This window comes from Silurus aristotelis, assembly GCF_946808225.1.
Source record: "Silurus aristotelis genome assembly, chromosome: 10".
NCBI classification, from domain to species: domain Eukaryota; kingdom Metazoa; phylum Chordata; class Actinopteri; order Siluriformes; family Siluridae; genus Silurus; species Silurus aristotelis.
Window position 1 is genome coordinate 23962394 of NC_139583.1, and position 12801 is coordinate 23975194.

Genomic DNA, 12801 nt, shown 5'->3' on the forward strand with positions numbered 1-12801 from the left:
ACACTACACATATAACTGTGTCTCCATGTAGTTAAGCATGGCTCCTAGAGACATATTAGAGAAAACGACTCAGTTATCAGATCCTGTATCAAATGACAAATACTGGAATTAAATTTCTAAAAGATCCATCTCAGATATTGCTAATGAAAATCTTTACATAAAGACACTTGAGTTTTTCTTTTCTAAAATAACTTTATCCTATGTATTATTTATTCTATTTTCAGAGTACAGCATTTTGTGTGAAAGAGTTTAATCATGAATTGTTTCGGTAAATATTCAGCTTATTAAAAAGAAAAAAACAAATTTTTCAGTGCTTTTATTATCAGGCTTATGTTGCCTATTATGTTTCCCCTGTAAATTTGCTTTTTAGATAACAACAATTAGATAACCACATTTCCCAAATATGGCTGTATTTGTAAAAATGAATTGTGCCAAATTCACAATTAATCTGTTTTTTTTTGTAGTTGATTCCCTGACCCTATTTTGTCTTTTCACAAAGAGTTTTTCTTTCAATTTTGGAATATTCTGCCATGGGCTGTTTTAGCAGCACTATCTATCTATCTATCTATCTATCTATCTATCTATCTATCTATCTATCTATCTATCTATCTATCTATCTGTCTGTCTGTCTGTCTGTCTGTCTGTCTGTCTGTCTGTCTGTCTGTCTGTCTGTCTGTCTATCTATCTATCTATCTATCTATCTATCTATATCTATCTATCTATCTATCTATCTATCTATCTATCTATCTATCTATCTATCTATCTATCTATCTATCTATCTATCTATCTATCTATCTTTATTCCACTCATTGCTTATCATCTGTCTGTCTGTCTGTCTGTCTGTCTGTCTGTCTGTCTGTCTGTCTGTCTGTCTGTCTGTCTATCTATCTATCTATCTATCTATCTATCTATCTATCTATCTATCTATCTATCTATCTAATCTATCTAATCTATCTAATTTATCTGATGGTGTCTGAATTTTTTAGGTTTGTTCAATTTTCTATAGCATGCAGTTATCCAAAAATTGCACAGCATGACATTCTATATGATGGTCCCTTACGAGGGAAATATCAAGGTCCGTGACGTCGGAGTGACGTGGGGCCGCCTTCCCGTGGGCTCACCACCTGCAGAAGGGACCGTAAGGGACGGTGCTGTGAGGATTGGGCAGCAGTCGAAGGCAGGGGCCTGCTTAGACTGCTGCCCCCGCGACCCGAATTACGGATAAGCGTGAGAAAATGACATGATGAAATGACATGACATTCTATATGATAGGAAATTACACAAAGCTAGCAAGGTTTCAGACATCTTTAGGCTGACTGACTGAGTTTTATTCTGCATCGCAATCCATAAATTGGCACTATACACATGGTTAATATTGTTGCAACATGAAAAGATTGTAAACCATATAAAAGCATTTTCATGACTTTTCATGACACTTAAAATATATTATATAACATTCTTATTCTTATTTAAAATTCATATTCTACCTGACTACATATCTGAAAAGGAACAATAGCAGTTATCAAAAACCATGTCATTAATGATAGAGATATACCTGAAACCACACACAGGACAGAAAAGGCATTACTTTCTGTCTGAGAAATTATGTTTAACAACCTATTGTTACAGTTTTTTCCTTGCATCTTAAAAGACTTTGTTAAGTGCTATTAGACCCAAACGTTTTGGGAAACTTTATTTTTCCAGCCACATGTGGTTCTTTCCCAAACTGTAGGCATACAATTGTATAGGATGACCTTAGATGTGGTCTCACTAAATTCTTCCCGTTACTTAAACTAGGAGACCCAAACTTGTCCCAGAATGAAAAATGCTCCTGTGTACAAAGTAAGCTCTATGAAGATCTGGTTGATATGGGTTGGAGAGGAAGATTTTGAGTTTCCTGCAAAAAAAAAGCTCTGACCTCAACCCTACTACACACCTTTGGGATTAACTGGAATGCTGACTGCAACACAGGCCTCCTCACCCTACCAGTACCTACCTATCCATACCTGGCTTGGCTAGCTGAATGAGCACAAATCTCCACAACAACACTTCTAGAAAACATCATTCCAGAAATGTGGAGGTAAATATAACAGCAAATGGGGACTAAATGTGGATTGAGATGTTCAAAAAGCACATACAAATCGGATAGTTAGGTGTCCATCAACATTTATCCTTATGGTGTATATTTGACCGAATAAATACAAAAGGTGTGTGTCTACAAAACCTCTACTGATGTCCAGCAAGGACATCAATCTGTCACTGCAGGTAGCATAAGATCAAGCTATGAATCACAAACATCCCTCTCTCTCTCTCTCTCTCTCTCTCTCTCTCTCTCTCTCTCTCTCTCTCTCTCTTTATGTTGTGCAGAGGAGTAAAATAAAATGCTTTACATCTGATTTGTGATTTGTACAATTTCAACAACAAACACAATCTATGCTTTTCACACAGTGTGCAAAGTTCACAGTGCATGGAAACATATCGAAGGAGTGCTACATATATGACATAAATAATTGTTCTCTGCTTTGAAAGAGTCTTACAGTGTATAAAGGGTACAAAAAAAATCTGTCTCTAAACTGTAAGATCTCTGTCTGACTCTAGTGCCTTAGGGATGTCAGAAGGTACTGACCAAATGTACTGTTCTAATACATTAGCAACAGCTAATTCATAGATTTTTGTATTGCAAATTTGCAATGATTGCATACAGATTTCAACTACTTGTTTTCTAAAGAATAAATTGATTATTTAGGTAGTCACTAGTGTGCTTATATTGTATGTTTTCCCACACAGAGAGTCTTTAGGACAGAAAAACTTGCTCTTGCGTGTTTCATGGTAATGTAAAACACTGGTGAGTAAAGAGATACAGGTACAAGAGATAGGGTTCAGAGGACAATTTCGAAATTTCTGCATTCAATTCAGTCAAAAACAGACAATGAAAAATGCTCTCAAACTGCCATGTGTGATCAGATTGAAGTTTATGTAAAAAATATAGTGGTTGGATATCAATAAAAAAAGAAGTCAGTGGTTTTAAAAAACAGTCCTATGCCTAGCTACTCATTTGATTGTAAGAGCTAATTCTGCATTAAAACAAAACTCAATTGACAGGCTTTTTGTCTTTTTCAGGCCAATAAAAAATACATTTAATTGCTCACTATTATTTTCTCACTATTCTTACTGTCTGCCTCACTAGCTAACCGCTCTGACTATGTATTATTTGACTAGCCTAATCCATGCAGCCCCTAATGCAAACATCTGTGCCTGTGTGATATGTTCAACATAATCCTACCATGACCAGGAAGCATAGAGAAAATGCTGGCAGGAGAAAGCCAACGCTTTTATAACCCTCATGGGTGAGCAAAAGCCTGTATGCACTCAAGTGTAAGAACGGAAAAAGGCATTATTTGGAAACATTCGCCTGACAGAGCTGTCTGTTGCATTTAATGTAAAGTGTGAAAACCAGTGTAATAGTATGTTGTTCAAAGAAAGATATATTCATACAAGGAGTATAACGGTACACGTCTTAGTACTAAACCTTTTCGGTACACTACTTTCGGTACAGTGCACATATAAATGCAATCCTTGTTTTACATGCAAAACATACGTAGTTAAAAAAATAAGTCCCCTCACGAACATATTAAGTGGTGGACTGCAAGTTTTTTTAGTCTCTGTGTCACTGGCTACTTGATCCATACCAGGAACACGTTTTGTACTGTGAATGTGCGAAAACGCAGATTTTTTTTCTGCGATTGCGTGAAATCGCCGCCACTTCCTGTCAATGGCAACATTTTTACGACAGTCTTTCGATATGGATTCTTTCGCGTTTTATGTACAGCTTCAATAATTTCTGTTAAAAGGAGAAAAAGGATGGAAGGAATTAATTAATAAATTCATAAATAAATAAATTGGATAAATTAATAAATACAATTTTGTGGGTTTCTTAAATGCAGACATTTGTTAAAGTGTGCTGAAAGAAGTAGTTATTAAACCCCACTGTAATAAATAGTTAATAAATTTACCTGTTTAATTATTAAACAGTTAAATAGAACATATCTTTAGCAAAGTAAATATTAAATGTAAAACAAACACACACCTATATAGACATCTGAATTACCCAAATAGGGTCTAACAATTTGTAAACTATTGAATAAATCTTTTCCATTTATTTTATTTTATTTAGCCAATTTAATTTGTGCCAATTTAATCGATTACTCAATTAAATCAATATAATAAAATGTGTATTGCATTAATTTGCTTTATTCTATGTTAGTTTTGTATATTTTATTTTTTATTTGAACTAAGCAGGCATTTTATTTAAAATAGTTTTTAAATTGTCACAATTGTTAATGATAATAAACGACCTTGAAACGCAATTTTATGTTTTGTACTTATTTCCACTAACTGTACTGAAATTTAACCGTGAATTCAAAACTGATATTTTGTGATCAGTTTAACCCTAATTCATTACAGTGTAAACATAGAATCCTTATGCTTTGACAGAAGTTTATACACTATATCGACAGTTGTATTGGGACACCTGACTTTTAGCAGTCATATGTGACTCTTCCCCAACCTGTTACCAAAGAGTTGAAGGCAAACAATTGTAAATTATGTATGAACTATGGGACCCAAACTTGTTCCAGCATGACGATGACCATGTGCAAATGAGGATATGAGGATATGCTTCACATGGAGTAGAAGATCTTGAGTGGCTTTCTATAGAGCTCTGACCTCAACCCTTTTGAGCACCTTTGGGATGCTCATTTGGAATGTCACTGTATGGACATTTGGTGCCACCCAGATGAGGATGGGTTCCCTTTTGAGTCTGGTTCCTTTCAAGGTTTCTTCATCATAACATCTCAGGGAGTTTTTCCTTGCCACAGTTGCCACTGGCTCGATCATCAGGATAAACAGTTATAAGGAACGTATAGGCAAAATTCCATTTCAAGTTTTATAATTATTTTATATAACCTTATTTCTCCCTTCTGTGTGTAAAGCAGCTTTGAGACAATGTCAATTTTAAAAAGCGCTATACAAATTGAATTGAATTGAATTGAAATTAATTGAATTGAATTGAACTGGAACTTTGACTGCACCCAGGCCTGTCTGAATAAGTCCAAATTTGCATTACCACACTAAAATGTAGTGAAACATCTTCTCAGAAGAGTGGAGGTTATTATAACAGCAAATAGGGACTGAATGCAAAATGGGATGTTCAAAAATACATACAAAACTTATAGTTTAGTTATAGTGCAGGTTGTGTGGTGTCTTACCATTACAATAAACAAATATTTATTTCATATTGCATGCTTCATGTAATGGATTCTCGAAAATAATAATAGTACAATAAGTTCTTCTTTACATCATTAACTGCTCTAAATATAATCTTCACTATTTATTAATGATCAACTACAATAAATTGCTTCCTTATAAACAAATGACTAAATGCCAACAACAATTATCTTGTAATCACTAATGTTAACATTGGTGATTAGCGAATAGATTTAAATAACGGGCTAAACATTAGTTTAAAGTGTTCAGACTTTCAATACACAAGGCATCTGTTTTATATGCTATGAAGTATAAATTTGTATTTCTCTGCAACATTATTTGTTTAGTAATTTATTATTATTAGTAGTAGTAGTAGTAGTAGTAGTAGTAGTAGTAGTAGTAGTAGTAGTAGTAGTAGTCCACTAATAAGACCAAAAACAGCAAATGAAAATAAAACCGTTCCTGAAACGCTGTTCTAACCCTCTTGGTCTGCTCCCTCATAGTGCCCTTGGTTTTTTCTGAGCCAAGTTCAATCTGCTGAAATACTTCACATTGTTTATATTCAGACCATATATCGACCTTTAATCCAAAACACTGATTTCAGATCTACCAATGTAGAAACTATTGTTCCTTGAACAATTCTAGTTCTTTTTTTCTCCAACTAATCCACTTGCATCAGTTCATAAAGCATCAGATTACACTTTAATGATCCAAAGTCAGATGTGTTAGAGCAGGCGAATCACACAAGTCTTAAAAGATGCATGCCTCGCTGAATAGAATCAGTCAATGCCACAATCTATCTTTTCTATCTTCTGTCCATCATCATGACATAGTCAGATATTGCTGTCTCTTGAATCAGGACATGTCCTGGTTCATCTGTCTCTGTGAATTTGTTACAATTGACCTCACAAACTTTCAAAGTCACAAACACTGAAGTAAAGTCTGCCATTTTGTAAAAGAAAAAACACACACAACCTCTTTCCTGCAGTGAGTAAAACACAGACAGTTCCAATTGTGTGTTTTGTTTTGTATTCAAGTAGAGTCACTTGGCTTTTATTCTCATTTCAGGCATATACATTTGTGTACACAGTAAAACTAAAAACAACGTCCCTCCAGTACCAAGATGCTACATAAGACAACACAAGAGTTACACAAAGACACAGAAATAAATAAGACATAAGCGGACCACCACCAGACTACATAAAGTGCACATGTGCAAACATCCATAACACAGTACAATAGCTTAGTAAACCAGTGACCATTTAAGGGCCAACAATTTAAAAGAAATTCATGATTACATATTCAGAAGCATATAATGATTGAGAAACTCACTGGATGTGCTGTTTTATGAGTGAAAGTTTTCATGTTTAGTTTTTTTAGACTTGGCACAGTTATTAGTAACAAGAGATTTGCAACTTAGTACTTTGTTCACATCTTTAGCACTTTAAATACTAACAAAATACAGTATTAAGATGTGACAAAAACTGAATTTTTACAAAAATATCTACATCATGTTAAACGAAGGTGCTGTATACACATGTAATAATGCATTTGTGCACATCCACACAAAGACCAACTAAAATATAAAACAGCAACTTAAAATTTTTTTTTTTATATTAGCAGAATAGCAAGAATTACCGTAATTTCCGGACTATAAAGCGCACTGAAAGCCGCACCCACTGAATTTGACAAAGATTTTTATTTTAAACATTAATAAGCCGCACCTGTCTATAATGTCTACACTGAAACTAATGAACTTTACACAGGCTTTAACAAAAGACAGTGTCTGTTACACGGTGTAACGGGTGAAATATGTTGTGGCTCCTTTAAGAGCAGAGCGGCATTTTGGGAAATAGCCTGCCGCCGCATTTTTTCCGGTATTACTGCATGTGTGCAAGACTGAGGAATATGTGCTTATTATTTTCTGATGCTCATTTCTAAGTTTCTTTGACTAATCCGTAACGCTGTTGCCAAGAAAAATAAAAAAGCACGAGTTTTGGAAACCTGTCTGTGCTTATATGATTTCTGTTGCAACTGGAGTTAGCGAGCTATCGCATGACCCAGACTCAACGCGCTACAACCGCTTGTATCTAAACAGTAGCCTACCAAGAAAGTCATTGTTCACTGTCTTCCTCCTTCCTTTCACAACTATTTCTCTCGAGAGTTTATCTTTTGGCATCGTTGTGCGTTTAAAAATCACCATCGGTGAAGCTTTTCTCCCGATGCCGTGCAGCTCAGAACACAGGTGAAGTGTGTTTTTTCATGCCCGGTTGTTTTCAGCATGATGAATGATTCGCATTTCCTGTAGACAGTCTGAGTGAGCGGCAGGTCAAACGTCAGAGGAACATCATCCATATTTATGATGTGGTGCGGGCCGATTCAGTGGGAGCGCATCTGATTTGATATAAAGAGTTTCATTAGTTCACCTGAACCTGTTCGGCAATTTCATTGGTCTAATGTTATGGGGCTCAGTTTTTTGGCTTGAATCTTGTGAAACCGGAAAAACCCCCGGAAAAATCCATAAATTAACTGCTGCATTGTTTAAAGCGTGGGAAAAAAGTAGCAGCTTATAGTCCGAAAAATACGGTAAACAAATAGACAAAGCAACTTAGTCTGGGATTGCTTATACTTTTGAGTGTAGAGTGTAACCTTGTGTAGGGTTTTACACAAAGAAGAGTCAGTGTTTTGCCATTTAGTGCTGATAAGCTTCAAACAGCTAAAAAGAATTAAAAGATTTTGTGAACCCAGACAGGTGTTAAATTTGGCATCAAACATTTTTTAGAACTGTCATTATTTTACCTTTCCCTCCAAGATGACTATATAAGTGAATTTCCTTCTTTCTATTTTTCCTGAACAGTTTACTGCTGAGTCTCAGAGGGCTGTTTGATTAAAGTTTTTCTCAGCTGCTTTGGAGCATTCGAATCATCCTTAATATTTGCAAACCAGTAACTCCAAACAATGTGGGTACAAACAGCACAACACATTGGATTTTGTGAAAAAGCCCGTACTTTTCTCAAAATCCTTAGTTCACCTTTCAAAAGTACGTATTTTTGTCAATGAACGTCTCTTCAGAATGAAAAGTCCCTTTGTTCACAAACAAGACCATCAAAATGTTCAGTCTTGTCAGTATGATGGTGCACAGTTTCAGGATTTCTTGATATAAACTATGGTTTGGATTACAATGATTGAAAATGCACAAAATTTGAATTCCTTCTGATTGCTATCTATGAACCTCAGCAGCAAAACTGGATTTATTTGATTGCATATTTGATTTATATTGATTACATGAGACTGGACAGGATTCACACTTTTACTGTACTGTACAAGTGTTTGTTCATTTCTTAGAGGTTTATCCATTTTCAGAAATTGTAATTCTGTGTTTTGCTCTGTTGCCAAATAAAGGTTCACAAGATTCACCTTTGACCTGTTTTAAAGAACTAGTTGATCATTGGTTGATCTGATGCCATTCTCTTGCCTTCATTAGTGACATTTAAGATTCATCTGCACAATTTAGCAATTCAAGTCTTAAACATTTACAAAAAAATAAAAATTAATAGAAAATTAAGCTTGACAGATTTTGACAACTGGTTTAACCATTTTGCATTCAATGACTTATGCAATGATCTGATGTCGAGATGTTTTAGGGGTTAAGACTATTCAGGTGAAACCAGTATAATATATTTTGATCAACATGAACATAAACAACTGATAATGTAGGAAACAGCAGACAATTGTACACAATCAATTAAATGAATGTACCAAAGCGTTCGCAATTTGATCAAAGCAACGAGAAATGCTTTTATGATGTGCACAAGGGACTACATGACATTGAGGTCGAACAAGGAGTTTTGAGAATTTCATGGTTCCCTGGTGGTCTAGTGGTTCGGATGCGGCGCTCTCACCGCTGCGGCCCGTGTTCGATCCCCGGTCAAGGAACCTACCCCAGCCATTAGGGTTGCACAAGCCTTAGTGCCGATCCCAAGCCCGGATAAATGGGGAGGGTTGCGTTAGGAAGGGCATCCAGCGTAAAAACATGTGCCAAATCAAACATGCGGATGATCCGCTGTTTAGAAGCCGAAAGAAAGTTTTTTATTTCTGATCTGAGAAATGCTCCAAAGCAATTGAGAAAAACTGTAAGACTATTCAGGTGAACCAGTATAATATATTCTTATCAACATGACAAACAACTGATAATGTAGGAAACAGCAGAAAATTGTACATCAACTGATTAAATGAATGTACTAAAGTATTCGCAATTTGATCAAACAACAAGAATTTTTTTTATGATGTGCACAAATTAAAAGCTTAATTTTTCCAATGTATGTCCCCAGAGGACACAATAGGACAATAGAGGTGAAGTTGAAATGTGTTCAATCCAAGTCAGTGATAGTTTTGGTTCATTATATTCCTGTCATTCTTTGATGAAAAGCATATATTTTAAAAGACATCTAAAATGAAATTAGATTTTATGTTACAAATCATGTCACGATTTGTTATATATTAAATAGGCTTGAATTAGACATCAAATTGCTTTTCTTTTTCTTTTGAATACATTTCTTGACAGTAACAGTTTAAAACCAGCACCAGTTTTATTAAGTTTTAGTCATTAAGCTATTACTTTTTCTTTACAGAGTGCTGTGTGACCCTGAGCCAGCCGCACACAGTGAAAAAAATAAATAAAAATGAACTCACGCAGTGTGTTAGCGATTAACTTCTCTGACAACCCGAAACACAATTATGCAAACAAACCTGGGCTAAATGAGGTGACAAGAGTGTTTATTATCAGGGGTGGAAAAAGGGAAAAAAAATATTTAAATATAAGTACAAAAATGGCTTTTTTTTTAATGTAGTCATGCATTATAAAAGAAAGAAGTAAGCGTCTTTAATTGAAGGTCACAGAATATGAACTGGCACAAATCTTGATAGATTTTATACTCAGAAATTCTGAATTAGGAAATATAGGTATGCAAATTTAATCAAAATAATTAATAAGTCACTGATGATATCAGAGAAGAAGAGACCCTGGAGGCTTTTTGTGAGTATTTGAAGGTCTAAATAAATATGTGAGCAAAAGTAAAAAAAAAAAAAAAAGACAAATTTTCTTAGTATTGTGTACAGTTTTGTAGTTTATAAGGGACCCTTTTACATTAGTGGACATATTATTAAAATAAATGGTGTTATATTAATTAAAATTTCAAGTGCTATATATATAAACAAAAGTATTGGGATACCTGACCTTTCATCTAGTTCTTCTCCAAACTGTTACCACAAAATTGGAGCCACACAATTGTATAGAATGTCTTTGGATGCAGTATAATAAAATGTTGTACTTGTGCATAAGGCAAACACCATGAAGATATGGTTTGGAGAGAAAGATCTTGAGTGGCCTGCTATTAAGCTCTGATCTCAACTCTACTGAACACCTTTGGAATGAATGTGAACACTGACTGCACCCCAGGTCTGCTCATCTCAACTACATCAGTACCTGACTTTACTAACACTCATGTGGCTGATGAACAGAAATGTCTACAAGCACACTCCAAAATCTAGTGGAACATCTTCCCCTAATAGTGAAAGGGAATTATAAGATCAAATTGATACTAAATGTGGAATATATATATATATATATATATATATATATATATATATATATATATATATATATATATATATATATATATATATATATATATATATATTGCATACAATGTAGTGTACACTATATTGCCAAATGTAATATATATACTACATGGGCATAAGACATAAAATTAAACCTCATTAGCAAAACTGCAGCTGCTTTCTGATGACTTATGCACTGATCACTTGCTACCCAATAAAATATGTCCTTAGACAGACAGCATGTTCATTTGCTATAGATAGACAACAAAAACAAGAATTATGTCATGTCATACTGTGTGCTGCAACACTTTAAGGGCCTTTGTGTATCTTTATTTAGCTTTTAGCAGGGGTTCCCAAACTAGGGGTCATGACCCCATGTGGGTTCACTTGATTTACTAATGGGGTTGTGACAGAAACTAAGTCTCCTCTTTTGTTTAATTCAATTGCTTTACAAATTAATATTACGAAAAGGAGTCACATCCAAACAAGCCATTTCTTGCTTTAAAATGAAAACAGACAGACAGACAGACAGACAGACAGACAGACAGACAGACAGACAGACAGACAGACAGACAGACAGACAGATAGATAGATAGATAGATAGATAGATAGATAGATAGATAGATAGATAGATAGATAGATAGATAGATAGATAGATAGATAGATTATTAGTAAATAATTGTTTTGCAAATAAATATTATGAAAAGTAGCCACATCCAAACAAGCCACCTAACACTTTAAAATTTAAAAGTAAACAAACAAAAGTAAATAATTTATCTCTCCATCTACTTCCACTAGTTCCTCGAATACACTGAGTGACAGTGAACAGCAATAACATGAGCATGAAACAATTACTTGTTATACATGGATTTATGAGTGGGGTGATAACTTGGAGAAACCAAAAAACAAGTTTTGGGTTATGAGAAAAATTATGTTTGGTTTGCAGTTCTTTGTGCAAAATCTTTAAAAAATGTTTTCAAGTTCTTTAAAGATACACTACATACATTTAAGCACTAAAGGACCCACCAAGTGACAAGAAGATGTAACCTATTATCTCCATATAATCTTTATATTAATGATTTACATTAAATCAAGAATAAAATAATGTCACACAGTCTTCATAAACCAAATAGCACTTACCATTATGGCGGTATTGTTTTCCACTGGTAAGTAACATCTCAAATCAGCTCAAAATGCATTTCATATACTTACACATGCTATCAGTCCCAGACCTTGAAAGAAGATCCTGCAAAGTGGAGAGAGGCAGGTTATGTGCTGTGCGTATCTTCTTAGAAGAATTATGTACTCCAACTGCTTGATCTCACTTCTTGGCTACCCATGTGACGTTTAATTTTCGCTTGTTTCATAGCTGCTTATTTTGGATCCTTCCCAAAGTGACCAGCATAAAAAAGTGACTGGCCTTTAATGGGATAAGTAACTGCTGTATGCATGCACCACTGACTAGTGATGGCTGAAAATAGATTGTGACCGGTCATGCTACAATTAGCCTGCCATGCTTTCACATCCTTTAAATAATTACAAGGACCCCACACAGACTTTGTGCTTAAACACTAGCGTTAGGTTTCATGCAGTAATATATTGTACCTATTCATATTTTTATGTTTGCGTTTAATTTTTGTTGAATGCATTTTAAAAAAAGAACAGTCACAAGACAATCGTATCAGTGACAGAGCAGTCTTTTGTTTTCAAGTCTCAGAAAATTTAGCCTTTAATAAAAGTCCACAAAGGCATAATCTATAAGAAATAAACTTTTTTTTTCTCAAAAGCTTGTGTCCTCAAACGCAAAAAAGCAATCTAGAATTTTATTAATATATTGCTCATGTCACCTGACACATGTTTGAACCGCCTTCATTCATTTGGGTATGTTTGAAAGATGTCTGTCCCCTACTTGGCAAA

At 34.7% G+C, this 12801-nt stretch overlaps 1 protein-coding gene across 1 annotated transcript in view; it reads right to left on the minus strand.

Annotated features, from left to right (window-relative positions):
• Positions 1-12269, minus strand: part of large2 (LARGE xylosyl- and glucuronyltransferase 2) — a 148728-nt gene extending 136459 nt beyond the window's left edge. The window contains exon 1 of the mRNA XM_083552958.1: positions 12097-12269. The gene's annotated coding sequence lies outside the window, so the exon portion shown is untranslated. The remainder of the gene's footprint in view (positions 1-12096) is intronic.
• Positions 12270-12801: the final 532 nt, after the last annotated feature.